The sequence below is a fragment of the Mus pahari genome, chromosome 7 (genome assembly GCF_900095145.1).
Source record: "Mus pahari chromosome 7, PAHARI_EIJ_v1.1, whole genome shotgun sequence".
In the NCBI taxonomy this organism is placed as follows: domain Eukaryota; kingdom Metazoa; phylum Chordata; class Mammalia; order Rodentia; family Muridae; genus Mus; species Mus pahari.
This window is the reverse complement of record NC_034596.1, coordinates 56,764,427-56,784,274: the sequence shown is the minus strand read 5'-3', so window position 1 is coordinate 56,784,274 and position 19,848 is coordinate 56,764,427. Positions and strand designations below refer to the sequence as shown.

The 19,848-nt window shown below is 37.8% G+C and overlaps 1 pseudogene; it reads right to left on the bottom strand.

Moving 5' to 3' along the window:
• Nucleotides 1-18,011: 18,011 nt before the first annotated feature.
• Nucleotides 18,012-18,798, bottom strand: LOC110324910 (annotated as a pseudogene).
• Between the last annotated feature and the right edge of the window lie 1,050 nt (nucleotides 18,799-19,848).

Here is a 19,848-nt window from a genome sequence, read left to right as displayed (position 1 = left end):
GAGGATATCATTCTTAGTGAGTTAACCCAATAACAAAAGAACACACATGATATGCACTCACTTATAAGTGGATCTTAGCCCAGAAGCTCAGAATAGCCAAGATATAATTCACAAACCACCTGAATCTCAAGAAAAAGAAAGAACAGTGTGGATACTTCTATCCATCTTAGAATGGGGGAATAAAACACCCATGAAGGAGGTACAGAGAGAAAGAGTGGAGTAGGGACTGAAGAAATGACCATCTAGAGACTGACTCACCTGAGGATCCATCCCATTTACAATCACCAAACCCAGACACTGTTCTGGATGCCAACAGGTACTTGCTGACAGGAGCCTGATATAGCTGCCTCCAGGGAGGCTGTGCCAGTGCCTCACAAATACAGAGGTGGTTGCTCACAGTCATCCATTGGACTGACCATAGGATCCCCAATTAAGGAGCTAGAGAAAGGACCCGAGGAGCTGAAGGGGTTTGCAGCCCCATAGGGGGAACAACAATATTAACTAGCCAGTACCCCCAGAGCTCCCAGGGACTAAACCACTAACCAAAGAGTGCACATGGTGGGACTCATGGCTCCAGCTGCATATGGAGCAGAGGATGGCCTAGTTGCTCATCAGTGAGAGGAGAGGCCCTTTGTCCTATGGAGCCTCTATGCCCCAGTGTGGGGGAATGCCAGGGTCAGGAAGCATGAGTGGATGGGTTAGTGAGCAGGGGGAGGTGGGAGGAGATAAGGGGAGAGTGTTTTTCAGAGGGAAACCAGGAAAGGGGATAACATTTGAAATGTAAATAAAGAAAATATCCAATAAAACAGAAAAAAGAAGCATGCATAAATAAATTAAGTCAAGACAATAATTAAGGGGGGCTGGTGAGATGGCTCAGTGGGTAAGAGCACCCGACTGCTCTTCCAAAGGTCCCGAGTTCAAATCCCAGCAACCACATGGTGGCTCACAACCATCCATAACAAGATCTGATGCCCTCTTCTGGAGTGTCTGAGGACAGCTACAGTGTACTTACATATAATAAATAAATAAATCTTTAAAAAAAAGACAATAATTAAGGTATTTTCTTCAATATTTATCAGTTCTTGTATTAGTGTCATTTCTTGTTGTTATGGCAAAACACCTGCAATTGAAAGCAATTGAAGAAGGAAGCCATTTATTTTACCTTAATTTGAGAAACCATTCAACATGTCAGGGAAGACTGGTGTCAGGACCGAGTGGCAGCTCATCATATTAGACCCACAATCATGAGGTGGAGAAAAGTGTACGTGGGATCTCAGCTCACTTGCTCATTTTATTCAGTCTACTGCCCCAGCCCAGAGGATGGCATTATGCACATTCAGGGAACATCTTCTTGTCATGTTAAATAAATACCTTCATAGTTATATCTAAAGGATGGTTTCTATGCTAATTTTATATCCCTTCAAGATGGCGATGAAGACTAACCATGACAGAAACTGTAAAGAAAATAAAGGTTATTTATTTGAGCTGGAATGTAGCTCAGTTGATAAACTGCTTGCTTTACATGCATTCAGCCCTGGGTCCATCCTCAGTTCTTCATAGAATGGGCGAGATGGAGCACTCCTATAGTCCCAGGATTTTGTAGGTAAAGGCAAGAAGATAAGAAGTTCAAGCTTATCTTTGGCTGAATTGTGAGTGTAAACTAAACACAGACCTATTCATTTGGGCAAAAGCTGTAGCACTGGAACCATCAAAAAAAGGTTCACACCCTTCTGTTGTCATTGATGCTGGCCTTCTTCTAGTCCCTGCCTAAAGACAGTATAGTAGAAGTCCAGAATTCAAAGGAAAACTTTCAGAATAACAACCAGCCCAGCATCACAAAGAAGATCATTGAAAGATGAGTAAGAGCTAATAATGATAAATTACGAAACACACACATGCTTGCACATGCCCACATGCCTATCTACCAGTTCCTTCCTGAGAAGTGTCTGTGATTTCATATTTAGTGTCAATTTTGCCTCAAAACATTCCAGTGTGGTTATCAAATTAGAGGACAAGTTTAAAGACAAAGCTGTCTTTGTTGTTGTTTGATTGTTTGTTTTCCAGAATTGAGTCAAATAAAGCTTCTGGAGGTGATAATTTTAAGTGATAACCATCTTCAGTGTATTTTCTTCAGCCCCACATACTACTCCTTACATTATCAGTGGGCATACTAGTTCCCACATGTTATCCAGGCTAGCTTGATGAAAATAGTAAAGGGGACATTTTTGGAATTCTGGGGCATATTATTGCAAGCCTTTTATTATCTGCCTGAAGTCTGGAACAGTTTCACTCACAGACAAATCTTTGTTTCTGTGATCGCTGCCGAGCTAAAAATGTCAGAGTAAAACCCACACAAGAAAGAACAGGTTTATTTTACCTCCAGTTTGAGAGTATGGTCTGGTTGAGTAGGAAGTCGGAGCAGCAAGAATATGAATGGCTTGTCACACTGAATCAGCAGTCAGGGAACGGAGGGTTGAATGTTGGTGTTCAGTTCACCTTACTCTTTTACATTTGGTCTAGGACTCCAGCCCATGGAATAATGCCTGCACCATTCCAGATGGGCATTCCCACTTCAGTTAAACCTATGAAAGTATCCTACAGAGAGAGCCCAATACTTTTTGCCTAGGCAGTTCTAGATCCCAACTATTTTACCAACCAGATTGGTCATCATACGACACTCCCTCTCAGAAGCCAGCCGATCATACTGAGGCGACTGAGTGGCATAAAAGCTTGTGTGGAGGTGTTATTAGTGTTACAACTTAATCTATTCCACACGCCCATAGAAAATTAATAGAGCACTCCAGAATACAGCAATCATTTCTGTGACTGAGATCATTAAAGCGATATATCTTAGTTTGGGATTTATTGCTGTGAAGAGACATTATCACCAAGGCAACTATTATAAAGGACTAGCTTACTGTTTCTGAGGTTCAGTCCATTATCATCAAGGAAGGAAGCAAGGCAGAATCCAGGCAAGCATGTTGCTTGAGGAGATGAGACTTCTATAAATTTTCCTGAAAGTAAACAGGAGAACCCTTGCTTCCAGGCTGCTAAGAGCAGTGTCTCAAGGTTCACCCACACAGTGACACATTTCCTCCAACAACGTGACACCTCATAATAGTGTCACCTCCTGGGCCAAGCATATTCAAACCATTACACTATCAGTATATATTAATTTCTCCTTAGTAAAAATAATAGTGCAAAATAATATGTCTTTGAACTTTAGAACATAGTCAGAGAATAACTGTTATCCTAAATTTTTATTTTCAGGTACAGTTAGCAACTAGAATAATGATTACAATGAATGTTGACCAAAAAATTTAATGTAAGTTTTTTTGAGTACAGTGCATGGACCTCATAAAAAACAAACATCATAGAGAAAGCTTACTCTAGTGTCCATTATATTTCCTATATTTTCTAAAAGAACCCCATTCTCTTCTAGGAAATTCTTAATTTTAATATACACCATTGAAATACTCTGATTTCCCGTTGGTTCCAGATGGATATTTAAGACACCCAGAACATCACCCACATCTGTAGTGAGTTTATTAAACTGAATAAATGGTGAACACAAAGAACTTTGTATTTCCTGCTGTAAGCCACTGATTAAAGTTAGAATGAATCATTTAATCCAAAGTGAATTGTGGAGGTATGTCTTAGACTTGCAAAATAATCTATAAAAATGTCTAAATATCAGGGTAGGGATGTGCCCTAAATAATAAAAATAAAAAGATATGAAAGATATTGATATAGTTTCTCTTCCATTATATTTAAGCACTTAAATATTTATAGATTATAAAAAGTGGAATGATATCCCCATAAGAACCCTGTGCAATAGCCTGACATGGTGCATGGGCTTATAATCTCAGCATTGACAATGCAGAGGCAGGAGAATTCCTAGAGCTTACTGGTTATGTGGGAGAAGATCAAGGACAATGAGAGACCCAGTTTCAGAGAAAGCAATGTGGATATCTCCTGGCACCTAAATTAGTTCTATGGCTCCGAGATATCCACATGTGTATATGAACCGGGGCATTCATGCGCACAAATGTAATTTAAAAGATTTTAATTATGTTTTCTGTTGCAGTGGTATTGGCTTCTTCCCTCATCACATCTACCATGTTTTACTAACTTACAAAGTTACCCATTGTTCAAAGTCAAATATTGTGTGTTTCCATTTATCCAGGTTGGATTATATACATTCAGGAAACAAGGCAGCTCCAAGATTCAATGAGACTCAGTTTACAGAGGAGAAATCTTGAACATGGATCAATCTTGGCTTCACATCAGATTTACCTGTACAGCCTTTAGAAGTCCCATTGTCCATCCAGAACCCCATGCAAATCAAATCTGCATCACTTGAACAGAGACCCAACCATTTTCAAAAGGCCCAAGCAATTCTTTGTGAGCCACTCTGCTTGGGCAACAGTGCTCTATAGAGTTATATAACCAGAGGCCATGGGAGAATAATGTTATCAGGTTCGAGTATTCAGTCATCACCATACCCAGCCTTTCCTTTGTGTTTCCCTAGCATGCAAAGCATATCTGGTAAGGATATTAATTACAAAATAGTCAGAATTAACAAGCTACATGTGAACATGATATGAGTGACCCAAGGGATACATGTGTCTTATATTGTTAAGCCATCTTACATTTTAAGAGATAAGTATTACACAGACAGTTGGTAAAATAAATTTGAATACAAGAAGAAATATGAAGAAAAATTCAAAATAGTATCTATATTGTTTTTATTTATTTATTTATTTGTGTTTTTCTAATGGAGAAGGAAACTGTGGAAGAGTGTGAAAGAGAGCCTGGGAAAAGAAAGAAAGGAAGGAAAGGAAAGTTAGAATTAATCTCACAGTGCTGAAGTAGTCAAGGGTTGCAGGATGAAGTAATTTTCAGTCTACAGTATAGACAGACAGATACAAGAGTAAATATACATGCATTACTAATATTACTACTCATATTGGCAACCTCGGTGTTCAAGGACAATGTAGAAACAGATATTTGAGCAGAAAGCACACCCAGGGCCCATAGGTCAGCCTTTAAATAAAAACTTTTAACCAATAGAAGCAGAGTTCAGTGAAGAACTAGTCTATTCCTGCCCTGGGGCATGGGAAATTCAAAATGATCATGGGAGATGTGGAATACCAGGGAGGATAAACATGCCCTGAATATTAAGGGCTGGGGAAATGAACAGTGATAAAGGATACAACCATAAAGACTCTTCATGACCAATGCTGGAACAGTTAGAGCAACTGAAGAAATAGCAGAGCACTTAATCATAGCCCAGATGAATATCCAAATCCATTCTAATGTTACTAAATGACTGAATAGCAAAGTGGGCACCTATGAATTTTTTTCTCATCTATAATCCCCTTTGATATGTTCATTATCTCCCACATGATCAGACTATCATACCCAGACACATACACATACACACACTTACACACATATACATACATATACACACATACACTCACACACATATACACACATACTTACACACATATAAATATATATACATATGTACACATACACACATACAAACATACACACACATACACACACACATATATATATATACATACATATATACACATACCACATACACTATCTCTCTCTCTCTCTCTCTCTCTCACACACACACACACACACACACATATATATATACACGTATACACACATAGCTATATACACACATACACACATATACACATATGCAAATATATGTACGCAGTTGAAGACACGTGTGACCTGGTAACTCACTTCCAATGACAGTATCAAGCCACTCCTTCAACAAATGATAAAACTTATTCTCAGTGTTGTCCTGGACATCAGTTGTCCTCTGGTACTGTGTGGGAAGCAGGGGCTGGGCCTTAGTTCTTTTCCTATGAGCCCATAAATTCAATGTAACAGAAAAACAGGCATGTTGTAGGCACTTGTCATTTCTCCTCAAAAATCTAAAGGTGTACATAACAAGAAAAGACTGAGAGACTGCCACTGACTAGGTTGGTGTGATGGCGAATGTCCATGTAGCTCGTGGTATTAGCTTCTAGAATGGAAGGACAGTGACTAAGGTATCTGTGAAACTGAAAGTAAGTTTGCAGCTTAGACAAAAGTGAGGGTGGAAAGTTAGTTTCTTAGTTTCTCAAATGTATTTAGGAATGTGTGATGTTGTGTATACATTTTGAATGTTGATGTTAGCAATGGAGTAAAAAACATCTCTGTGTTGTCTTTTTAAAAACTTTTTTCTTAAAAAGAAAAATTTATTTCAAAACCGGCTACAATGATTCCTGACTGTAACCATATTACTCAGGAAGCTAAGGCAGATAGTTCAAGACCACGCTAACGACCCAGTGAGACACTGCCTCTCATCACAACCACCATCACCACAAGAACACATTTCAAAATAAAAACTCATTCAAAATACCTATTAAAGAATAAAATATTCCTCTAAGTTAGTGGTTCTCAAGCTTTCTAATATGAGACCCTTTAATACCATTCTACATGTTTTGGAAATTTTCAACCTTAAAATATTTTTTTCTTGCTAAATAACTGTGATGTTGCTTCTGTTACAAATCATAATAAATATCTGTGTTTTCTTCCCCTCTGCTCAAAGGGATCAAAAATCACAGCTCAAGAACTGCTACTCGAAGTGCTAAAACATGGATAAAAGATTTTATTTTCGTAGACCCGGGTCTCTTTCCTGTTACTAAAAACTTACTTTAAAATAAAGGAAATGTGACTAGGGCTGTTAATCCCATGAGTAAATCAGTCAGGGAAAGTAAAACCTCATTTAAATCAGTTCTGTCTTATCCATCCGGTGCTATTACATTAATCTGAGTCTAAGCACATCACTACCAAGGCAAAAATTGCATTGTGTGAATTATCTTTTCTTCACCCACATTTATTAGATGGAATTACATTTTTCTCAATACCTTCTGAAACTGATTTCATTCTGTCATGTTATTTCTTTGGACAAAAAAAAAAAAAAAAAAGGAGTTTTGTTTAGTATTGCCCTCCTTCTAGTAAATGTTTCTTGTATGAAATTTCACTTAGGTTTTAGAATTCAGCTATCTTAGAAAATATTTGGAAAAAAAACGGTGCTTTAATTTTATTTGAGCTTTAATCCTAGTAAACTACAATGGACCTAAGGATTGAGTGACAGAAACTTCTGTATCAAATATAATTCTTTGCTTCCTCAGAAGCTGAACAGGGAGCTGGAGAGCTTGATGGCCTCTTTGATAAGTTACAGCGAAAGGATCCTCTAACCAAAGAGGATTCATCCAGTCATAGAAAATTCATGATGCAGTGTTAGAGGGGTCATTTCTTTTCACAAATGGGATACAACAAAACAGTCATAGGCTTATTTTTCTTTTGTGTGTACATATATATGAGTTCTCTAAATTCTGTGTTCATTTTCATCAAACTCTTTTGATCATTCCTGTTGATTTCCGTTACCTCTGTCTCCTTTCCCCACGTTCCCTCCATTTTCTTTCTTCATTCTTACTTGTTCCAGTGCCTCTGCATTCTAAGCAAGTGTCAGAGCACTCAGCTACTTCCCCAATTGCCTACATTCTGTAAAGTTTGAATCTGGGACAGTCTTGAGGTTCTGTTTCATGTCCCTGTTGGGTCTCTTTTCTGAGTCAGCACTTGATGTAGCCGTATTAAAGGAGTGTGCCAACTTGATGCCTATTTTGAAATAAGAGAACCACATTCTATTTTCTAATAGGCTAATATTTGCTAGAGAATAAGATTAGGAGGGAAATGACTCAGCAGTGAACAGTACATTTCTCAGCAGCTGCCTTCATAAATAGCTCTAGTTAATTTGGTGGTTCCCTGAGAATCCAACATTCCAAAATGTCAGATAGAACCCTCCTCTCACAGCTGTGAATGTTTTGATTTTAAAAAGAAAGTAAAAACCTGATCATAGCAGCCCATGTCTGTAATACGAACTGAAGAGAGAGGGAGAGGCGGGGACTTTGGGAGTTTGAGGCCAGGGTTCTACAAAATCAAACTAAGGCCAGCCTCATCTACAAAATCAAACTGTCACAAAAACCACTCCAAACCAACCAAACAAAGAATATTGTAACCGAGAAATTAGAAGGTACTAATAATTCAAAAGAAATATACTGTTGCTTCCTCTTGGATTGTTTCTCAGAGAGGAAGTCGAAAGCTAATCAATAAAAAGTTAGAAACTCAGTATAGCACATGGATGCTAAAAATTTAAGTCTGCAGTTGACAAAGTCAGTGTTGTCTGGAAGCTTCTTAGAAACAGCTTAATGACAAAAAATCCAATCTGATTTTTTTATGCATTGATCTAGCAATAATCCATCCCGTTAATTAAACATTATAATTATCTGATGTTTGTTTTTCCTGCACAATTCCTTTTCTCTGAGCTAATGCAGACTGCCCCACATTTTCACCTCATATAATAACTATAAATTGCTCCTCTTTCCTCTATATTATGTCCCTTCAAAATCTTCAGTAGCATCTATATGATATATTTCAAGACTAAATACTGCCATTGGGCTGAGCAAATGGGGCCTTTGCCTCAAGATGCCTCCTTTGCCACAACTCCCGGACTTTTATTTAAACACTGCCATTTTTTTCTGGTCAGAGGATTTCATCAGGAGCAAAAAATGCTGGCCCAGGAGGACACACAAAGGTAGAGAATAGACTTCTCTTCAGGAAGTTGTATTTGAGCTCATCCCCTGAGACCTATATGCCATCCCTACTTTCTTAACCATAGTGACTCAACCAGGTACCCCATGGAGCTTTGGAATTCATGATTTTGTAGCCAACCCAAGAGCTCTGTTTCTAATTTTTTTAAAAAAAAATTGGTAGAAATTGTAGCATTTATTGAATAGATCATATGACTTTTGTTTGTAAAATGACACCAGCTTGCTAACCATAGTGATTTTCATCTTGGACAAAGGATAAGTTTATACTGCTACTTTAGAGGACATTACCATCTCACAATATACCTTGGGTCTTAATTATGTAGGAAAGCCAGTGGATAAACTAATTCCTTCTAGTTTCCCACATGGAACCTGGTACCACTTACAGTCTGTAGCACTGAGACCTTACAGGAATTATAGCAGAGTTATTTCCCCTATGTCTACCTTTCCACTCTTTCCTTATGTTCTTTGTTAGTGATGAACTGCACTAAACACATGGCCTCGTTTTCACTAGGCCCATAGTCTCCTTTCTGTTCCACACGGGTGTCAGTATAGAAAAAACAGAGAGATCATATGCTTTGACAGAGCTTGTATTGTCAAATTTTTACTAGAGTCCAGAAAGATAACAGTCTATGTTGACACTACAAAATAATGAGTAGGAGGCAGAATATGACCAGAAAACAGATAACCATCCATATCTTTGCTCACTGTCTGGCCAAGGCTTGCATGTATACTCAATATCAACTCGGCAGCATAACAGCAGTGAAGCAAATCACTGGAAGCCACACTAATGATGGATGATGCAGAATCATGACTAATGGTGGAAGCTACACTACATAAACGAGAAAGAACTGCAGAGGCAAGATGATCTATATTGTTTAAGCTAAAGGTGTCCCCAAGAGCCACAGTGACACAGAAAAAAATAGCACTGCTATTTTTGGTGGAAGAAATGAAATTAGTCATAAATGACAGATTAGACAATAAAGGACTAAAAATGTTGGCTACTGCACTTGAAGAGATGTGATGGTGCCTGGACATTACAAAGTACCCTAGCAAACAGACTTTATTGCACACTCTTATGTCCTCATTATTATAAACAATTCAATTTAACTACAGGTTTTATACATTTGAGTTATTCATATAGAGAGATGATTGGTCAAAGACTCTTTCTCTGGTCCCTGCACACTCAAAGTCAAGCTGGATGCAGGCTTTCTCTTGGATTAAAAGTCTTCCATCTCGGGGCTGGTGAGATGGCTCAGTGGGTAAGGGCACCCTACTGCTCTTCCAAAGGTCCTGAGTTCAAATCCCAGCAACCACATGGTGGCTCACAACCACCTGTAACAAGATCTGACTCCCCCTCCTGGACTGTCTGAAGACAGCTATGGTGTACTTACATAAATAAATAAATAAATAAATAAATAAATAAATAAATAAATAAACCTTAAAAAAAAAAAAGTCTTCCATCTGAAGTTTTTTGTTGTTGTTGTTAGCACCATTTAAATGGGTCATTTTTCTAAACTATAACCCTCTTCCTTTAAAGTCACCTCAGAAAATTGCTACAAGTTTTCCCTAGGAAGTTTTTACAAAACTTTTCTTAAAAGGTACTTCAGAAAAGACAATTATTCCAATCTTTTCTATGAAATTGCTTCTTTTGAATACAGATTATTATAGATGAGCAAGGACAATGAGAGAGAGGATGAGAGACATACTTGAATATACAATAAATTGGTTTCATTTTTTCTATGTACCACATTTTCATACTTCAAATGGCATAACAATGACATAACAAAAAATATCAGTTACTAGCTTAGTAACTGGTAAACACATAGATATAACACATTTCCAAAAAAAATTAAGCAAATATATCTCTGACCGTATAACATGTATCTTATATTTGTGGAATTTATCTCTTATTAATGTTGCAAGGTACACAGCTATTATAGTAAAACAAAAAATAGAAAGTTATATTGGTCAGAATAAAGTAATTAGACTCTGTTGTCTCTTAAGAAGTGATTATTTTTCTTAGTAAAAATTTGAGTATTACCAAGCATACAAAATACTTTAATAAATGTGCAAATAATTATATATCTAATGCTCATTAGTGAGAGCTTTACTCATGAATGTAAAGGATATCATTACTGTATCTTCAATGAGTTACTGTATCTTCAATCGTCCAAGGATGCTGGTACAGTAAAATTCAGAGTAGCTGTAACCACGGGTGATCAAGTCTTCCTGATCTACTCCATTCTCAACCTAAAACACCACACATATGAAAGTTACTTTTGACTTGTTCTTGTAAATGGAATGTGTATAGATGCATGGTTGGTACTGATAAATGGGCGTATTCACTTTTCTGCTCAGGAGTACAAGTATCTTTCTCTCTCAAACTGGATTCAAAATTTCCTTGTAAAATGGATTTTCTGGAAGCAACACACAACCTGAAAGTACACTGTTTTACACGCTATGGAATATCTTAGATCAGGGCTTAGCCTATTCTCAACATGTGTTGGAGGGATGGAGACTTTCCGAGGAAGAATCTCAACTGACAGAGAAGAAGAATAGCACTGTTACCCAGGAAGACCTATTGCATAAAGGCTCTGGCTTTATTTTTCATCTAATATTAGAGTCCAGAAATAATAATCGCTAACATTTAGCTTCTAGTTTTTGTTATATTTTGTTTCCCTGGGTATTAAGTTGTTGCTGTATGGCTTTTTATTCATGTATAATATAATCCTCCCTTAGCCATTTTGGAATAGATTACCTTGGCCTGGTTGCCATGGTAACTAATTGACCAGACCAGCACAGTAAAAGCTAGGTCTGTGGTGATGTTTATGAAACTGTTAACATTTCCTAGAAAAAGAGACAAGGAGACACAGGAAGCTTGCCTAGGATTCCAGTTTTCACTAACTCTCCTTCCTCCTCTTCAGGTGCTCTGGGAGTATGTGGGAAGTTGAAAGTTGACTGAAAGGGAAACTTTATAATGCAACTACCATGAGGTCATCATCTACAATAGAGGGAAACTTTATGGGTCATCACACTCCTATAAATAAACCCTCCCCAATGCTCTGCTAGAAAGTCCACTAAACTCATGGTATAGCAAACTGGACTTTTGTGGAATCATTAATTTGTTCTGTCTCCAATATTCTATATGGGGTAGAGACACTTGTGAACATATCATATTTTTTTTCCAAAACATGTTATTAAATATGTATTCTGTAGCCAATGAAGAATTGACAGCAGACTGGTTTAAATGGAGTGAGTACAGGTTAGAAGTTTGCCAAGAGAATGGATGAGGAGAATAATTCTAGACTCCAAGCAGCAATCCCCAGACACATTTTAAAATGTAATATTTTGTTATATGTGCTTTATTTATGCCTTAGAGAAATAAAACATTAAAGACATTTCTAAAATTCATAGAATTGTATCCCTTGCTACTTCCCACAGGAGTGGTGCTTTATTGAAGCTGTACAAATCATCCACATACTTGTGTTAAATTTTACTACACAATGTGTTGTACTGATAACAAGATACAACATTATTCCAGTGTGCTTTTGGAGATTTACTAAAATTGTATGTAGTATTTTCCAGGTTGCTGTGTTCACTTGTCATTATATTTTTTAGATTTATCCTGAGATAACTTATATAGTCTATTTCAACTACAGGGCTGTGCAGCATCTTATGAATACTATACAATTTATCTGTCCCTAGGCTGTAGACTCTATCATATTTAGATCGGTTCCTATTTTAAATCTTGGGGAAATAATCTTATATAGACTATGCTGTGTACACTAATACATTTGATACAGTGTATCCTTCACAACAGAATTGCTATGTTCTATATTGCATGAATTTTCAATTTCAATTGATGCTTCAGAACCATTCTCCAAAAGAAAGTAACAGTTTTAAGGATAAATGGAAGAGAGAAGAAAGTTTTAATGTTATCTTTGCTTTTGCCCACACACACAGGACAAAGAATCTCTGACCTGTCTCCACATTTAACTAATTAAAGACATTTTAAAAAGTCATTAAGACCAAGGGCCAGGCCCTGAGATTCTGATGACAGTTGAGTGGGACTTTACATATCAGTGTGATTTGAAAGCCCTCTTCCCTGAGAGTTTCTGCCTGCAGTAAAACTCACTTTAATTCGGTCTGGGTTCATCCTGAGAGGCGGGCTGGACTGAAATGGAATGTGCGAGAGAAATTTGGAAGCCAGGACAAAATATTCTGATCGAGGCTCAAAGTTTAATGTAGGAGCTCAGTTTATATAGCGTGGGAAAAACTCCGGTCCCCATCCCCAGTCTTTGAAGGCACAGGTGAATGTCTGTAGGCAGGTCCAAGGTTCAAGGCATAGGTGAATATCTGTAGGTGGGTCCAAAGGATGTTGTCTTCTGGGACATCAAACGGCCTTCTCAGCAGGTGATGGAGACTCAGCTACAGTAGAGCAGCTCTGGCATATCTGAAGATTTCCACCAGTGGATCTGGGCTTTGAAAGACAGCTATTAGGATTAGTATGAACAGTAAGGCAAGCTTGGCAGATCTAAAGACCACCACCGCAGGTGGTCCAGTGGCAACTGAGAGCTGTGAGGCCCCAACACTTCCCTCTGCACAAGATTTCTTATGTGATTAGAAGAGAAAGTCAATATAATCACCTCTCAAATTTTAGCTAACATCAGATTGATCTAGGTTAGGTGCTAGTTAAAACAGGAATTTGGCCCACGCCTAGAGCTTCTGACTGAATAAGTTTTGACATGGCTTCAGAATTTAAATTTCTGAGAAGCACCTAGTAGATACTGATATTACACCTAATTGCCTATGCTAGGAGCAGTGTATATCCTATATTACAAGAATACATGTGTAAGTATTTCTGAAGGAAGGAATACACATGGACACACTGATAATGGTTAATTTACTCTGGATGAATCTTCAAACTAGATATCATTCAAAGTACTGTCCCAAAAGAATGCAAGACTCATTGAATTTGGTGTTTGTGAACTCACCCAGACACACTACAGTGAACAGAATACACTCCCATACTAGTCTCAGAGATAAGAACAACCACTTAACCAAGGAAGCTCGACTGAACCATGAAATAGCTACTACTGACCTAAGATGAAATGTCAAACTGATCTGTGTATCTGCCACAGTGTTCTCACATTGCTGGTTCTCTTACCAAAATACAGCATAAAGATCTGATTTCTGGGCTTTGTCTACAAAGGATAAACAGGCTGAGAAAGAAATTAGTGAAACAACACCCTTCACAACAGTCACAAATAATATAAAATACCTTGGTGTGAATCTAAGGAAATGAAAGACCTGTATGATAACAACTTCAAGTCTCTGAAGAAAGAAATCAAAGAAGATCTCAGAAGATGGAAAGATCTCCCTTGCTCATGGATTGGCAGGNTTANNATAGTAAAAATGGCTATCTTGCTAAAAGCAATCTACAGATTCAATGCAGTTCCCATCAAAATTCCAACTCAATTCTTCACATAGTTAGAAAAAACAATTTGCAAATTCATCTGGAATAACAAAAAACCTAGGATAGCAAAAACCTATGTTCTTTTATTGTTTTATTCTCAACAATAAAAGAACCTCTGGTGGAATCACCAACTTGACCTCAAGCTGTACTACAGAGCAATTGTGATAAAAACTGCATGGTACTGGTACAGAGACAGACAGGTAGATCATTGGAATAGAATTGAAGACCCAGAAATGGACCCACACTCCTATGGTCCCTTGATATTTGACAAAGGAACTAAAAAGCATCCAGTGTGTGTGAGAGGAGACAGCATTTTCAACAAATAGTGCAAAAAAAGGCAAATTGATCCATTCGTATCTCCTTGTACAAAGCTCAAGTCCAGGTTGATCAAGGACCTCCACTAAAACCAGAGACACTGAATCTTATAGAGGATAAAGTGGGGATAGAGGATAAAGTGGAGAAGAGCCTTGAAGGTATGGGTACATGGGAAAGATTCCTGAATAGAACAGCAATGGCTTGTGTTGTAAGATCAAGAATCGACANATGGAACCTCATAAAATTGCAAAGCTTCTGTAAGGTGAAGGACACTCTCAATAAGACAAAAAGGCAACCAACAGATTGGAAAAAGTTCTTTACCAATTCTAAATCTGATAGAAGGCTAATATTCAATATATGCAAAGAACTCAAGAAGTTAGACTCCTGAGAAACAAGTAACCATATTTTAAAAATGTGGTACAGAGCTAAACAAAGTATTCTCAACTGAGGAATACTGAATGCCTGAGAAGCACTTAATTTTTTTTTTCAACATCCTTAGTCATCAGGGAAATGCAAATAAAACCAACCCTGAGATTACACCTCAAACCAGTTAGAATGGCTAAGATCAAAAACTCAGGTGACAGCAGATACTGCCAAGTATGTAGAGAAAGAGGAACACTCTTCCATTTTTTGGTGGGATTACAAATTGGTACAATCACTCTAGAAATCAGTATGTTGTGTCCTCAGTAAATTGTACATAGTACTACCAGAGGATCCAGCAATACCACTCCTGGGCATATACCCAGAAGAAGCTCCAACCTGTAATAGATATACATGTTCCACTACGTTCATAGCAGCCTTATTTATAATACCTAGAAGCTGGGAAGAACCCAGATATCCTTCAATAGAAGAATGGATACAGAAAATGTGGTACATTTACACAATGGAGTACTAGTCACCTATTAAAAACAATGAATTTATGAAATTCTTAGGCAAATGGATGGATCTGGAGGATATCATCCTGTATGAGGTAACCAAATCACAAAAGAACATAAATGATATGCACTTGCTGATAAGTAGATATTAGCCCAGAACCTCAGAATACCATGATACAATTCGCAATACACATGAAACTCAAGAAGAAGGAAGACCAAAGTGTTGATACTTTTGTCCTTCTTAGAAGAGGGAACAAAATACCCATGGAGGAGTTATAGAGGCAAAATGAAGGAATGACCATCCAGAGACTGTCTCACCTGAGAATCTATCCCACATACAATCACCAAAACCAGACACTTTTGTGGATGCCTACAATAGCTTGCTGACAGGTGCCTGATATAGCTGTCTCCTGAGAGGCTCTGCCAGTGACTGACAAATGCAGAAGTTGATGCTGATAGCCATCCATTGGACAGAACACAGGGTTCCTAAGGAAGGAGCTAGAGAGTGGACCCTGAAGGAGTTGAAGGGGTTTGCAGCCCCATAGGCAGAACAATAATATGAACTAAACAGTCCCCCAGAGCTTGCTGGGACTAAACCATCAACCAAAAAATCTCATGGCTCTAGCTGCATATGTAGCAAAGGATGGCCTAGTAGGTCATCCATGGGAGGTGAGACCCTTGGTCCTGTGAAGGTTCTATGCCCCAGTATAGGAGAATGCCAGGGCCAGGCAGCAGGAATGGGTGGGTCGCTGAGCAGGGGGAGTGAAGAGGGGTTAGGGGGTTTTTGGAGGGGAAACCACGAAAGGGGATTACATTTAAAATGTAAATAAAGAAATTATTTAATAAAAATAATCTATTTTAAAAAGCTGCAAATAGGAGAAAAGCTTTAAAAATTACTGTTAGAAGGAGGAAGAAGAAGCGGAGGAAGATGAAGAGGGAGAGGAAGAAGAAGACATAACACACACACCAAAAAGGAAGAAGGAATGCAAAAGCAAGCTAAATCTCTAGGCTAAACAGATAGGCTATAATAGTCACTAATTGAATAATCATCAAAATCATTTGAAACCATTCTTTAGCCATAAAGTACAAGAAAAAAAAAAACTACATAATTTTGCCTAAACTAATAGGACCTTAAACTCAAGGCAAATCACAGAAAACATCATTTTTCCCAACATAATGATTTCTTTTATTTTTTTTTTATAGCAGCTCCAATTCTTCTCCATTCTTTTGGCTTCCTATATAGAAATTACAAAGTTTTCCTATCTGAAAACTCCCCCTCTTCGTGTATGAACCAAGTAAGCAAGCCTTCAAGTATAAGCCAAATCCTCAGCCCATTGCTGAACCTCTGCTGCAATCAGTTCAACTTTGACTACAAGTAAGTGACTGCAGGGTTTTGATGGTAAATGGCAATGATTACCAATAAATTGTGGCCTGAACTAATAGGTAGACGAATATGTACATATACACACACTGGCAAGTCGATACACAAATCAAAATCCTATTTTATCACTTTAAGCAATGGATGCAGTCATTATGGAAATAAAAATGAGTTCTGGATAAATGAAAAAAGAAGAAAAACAGTCAAATATATATCCAAGGACACTAAATGATTAATTCTCATATCTCCCAACCCATTTTAGTCTTGCTAGCTCAGGATGGCCTTAAAACTGATAGTCTCAAGCACAAAAATCTCTTGGTATCAGTATGCTTGCTGAATGCTGGCATTAGAGGCATATGGTGCCAGACCTGGGTATATAACTATCAAATTAAGAATATTTTGTATCTAAGTTTATTTCCCTCTTATGTAATTATTCACCAAACTTCTTAGATTTCATATTTTATTTGTGATATTATAGACGTTTCCAATGTTGTTCAATGATAATTCAGTAATCTATACATTTGATAATATTAACTAGTATTAGAATTTATATTGCAAAACAAATCACAGACTTTCAGAAGAGAAATTCAACATGCGTATTCTAAAGCACTCTTGATTTTAGCTAACACCAGAATCTCTACCTTTTCTTTTGTTCTTTTCCTTTTTAAGATAATTTTCTTCCTTCCAGGATTTGCGAGATGTTTCTATAAAAGGAAAACACTGACATAAATCGAAGCTGTTCCTTCCTTTGAGCTCTCCCCTTAAGCTCAGTAAAATACTACATTTGGCTGTGCTAATTCTGAAAGTCTATTACCAGGACACATGTCTCCATGGCTCTGTATAGGGAAGCACATTCACTGTATTATACCAGAAGACTGTCGGTAATGAGCTACTGCTTGTGACACTGAAGCAATTTGAATGTTGAATGGAGACATTTCAACAAGGGACACACACACACACACACACACACATACACACACACACACACACACACACACGAATAAATTAAGCACTTTTTTTGTACAGGGTACTTGTTTCAGTATACTCATGGTCTTGATTTCTTTCTTTCTTTCTTTCTTTCTTTCTTTCTTTCTTTCTTTCTTTCTTTCTTTTTTCAAACTGGGCAATTTTATTTTCCTTTACCGCTTAATCAATACATCTTGATGACTGCACATTGGGTAAGGCTGCTTGGTAATTCAGAAAGATCCCAGTGACGGTGTTTTCCTGACAGTGGGTAGTCTTCGATATTGAGTGGAATGACTTGCATGAATGACGTCACTGTCAAAGCAGCAAGACTGCATTTATGCACCCATCGTTCTCAGGATTGTTGGTAACTTGGGCATACTTTCCCCAAATAACCTTGCCTCCTTGTGTGACAAGGCCCAACTCGTTCACATTCACTTCAATAACTGTACCTTTGGTGATCACACCCAGGGTTGTATATAATGGGGATGATAGATTCTTTTTCATACTGAGACTAGGCAGGCAAAAGGTAGCTTTCAGCCCAGGGTGTGTGACATGGGCTTTTTTGAAAGGTAGACCCATAGGCCTAATGAACCTTTCTTGTAAAGCCATCACCAACAAAGCAAGTCTTTAGTAACCATTCTCTTCCGTGCCTTCTTTTTTCTTTTTCCTGTTCGAATAACTTTGAATACTTCTGTTTCTCTTTGGCACGAACTTTGGATAGAGGGACCTCCCATTTTCCTGCCTTTTCTTTTAGTTTCTGCTTAATCATTTTGGAAAGTACTTTTACCCTCAACTGCCCCTCTCTCTGTACAGCAGAGGCTGGAGCAGCTCCCTGGGGAGTCTTCTCATAGTCCTTCTGCTTGGTGTTTCTCTTCTTATGCATCTTAATAGTCTTTTACATTTGTATTTTCTCCACATGGAGAAATTATGCTGTTTATGGTAGAGCTTAGCCTTCAGGCCAATCTTTTTTTTTTTTTTTTTTGCCTTCTTTGAATGTTCATGGGCTTCCCGACCTTCTTTCTTCCTCTTTTTCTCACAGTAGTCCAAACGATATCCATATTGTTTGCTGTGCAATTCAATATATTTGCGTTGTGGCATGAGGACAGCCACAGAGCAGTGGTCCGCGACCTCCCGGGTCTCAAAAAACCTCTTAATTTCTGGGTTTCACTGACCCATGAGCCTGCCTCGTTCAGTATGGTCTTGATTTCTTTAGCACTGTTTAATATATTTTTTATCTGTGCATGTTGGTTTCTGAGTGAGTCTCATGTAGACTAGTCTGATCTTAGTCACTGTGGCTGAGTGATTTTGTGACTGAGCTATACTCTAAACTCCTTATCTTCCTGAATGCATCTCCCAAGTGCTAGAAGCACAGGTGTGTGATAACGCTTTTTATGTTTACATTTGAATTTTGACCGTGATCATAATATATAATAACTCAGTCAGGTCGGCAACTCATTACTCCAAACTTAGGATTCTCTTGCTTCTGCATCCTGAATATAAAATGCCAGGAACATATACCTTATCTAATATCAAGAATTTTTACAACTAGTATTCATCATTTAAGCTTTTAATTTCTATTTTGGCTCTTTTATCATATTTTAAGAAACATTATATCTACTTTTTTAAAAAAAATGCCTAAGGTGTTTAAACAATGAAGTAATTACTGTTACAAACATCAACGGAAATGTGTCATATTGTCTTATCTGTTACTATATGTTTGAGAAACTTTTCATCTTTGAAATTGTTCTATAATAAATATAATTCCACTATATTCTTCCACCTCTTAGGCAGTGTGAGCTCCTTTCCTGGAAAGTGTGGGTTTTTATTGTTGTTGTTGTTTTTGTTTTTGGGTTTGTTTTTTTTTTTGACCTTTGTTTCACTACTGATAACCAGAACATAATAAACATGCATGTCAGTGATGCATGTCAGTGATGCATGTCAGCAATGCCCAGCAGCACCAGCATTCTTCTTTCCTAAGATGAATTTCTGAAGTGCCTGAGTTTTTCCCCTCCTGCTGTCACCTGAAGGACAAAGGGCTACATGCACATTCTTAATGGACTAAAACTCCTGTGGATAACGATCCAGTGTCTGGGAACAACACCATTTATAAGCTATTAAGGGAAATAGAAGCCTAGAGCTTCATAGACA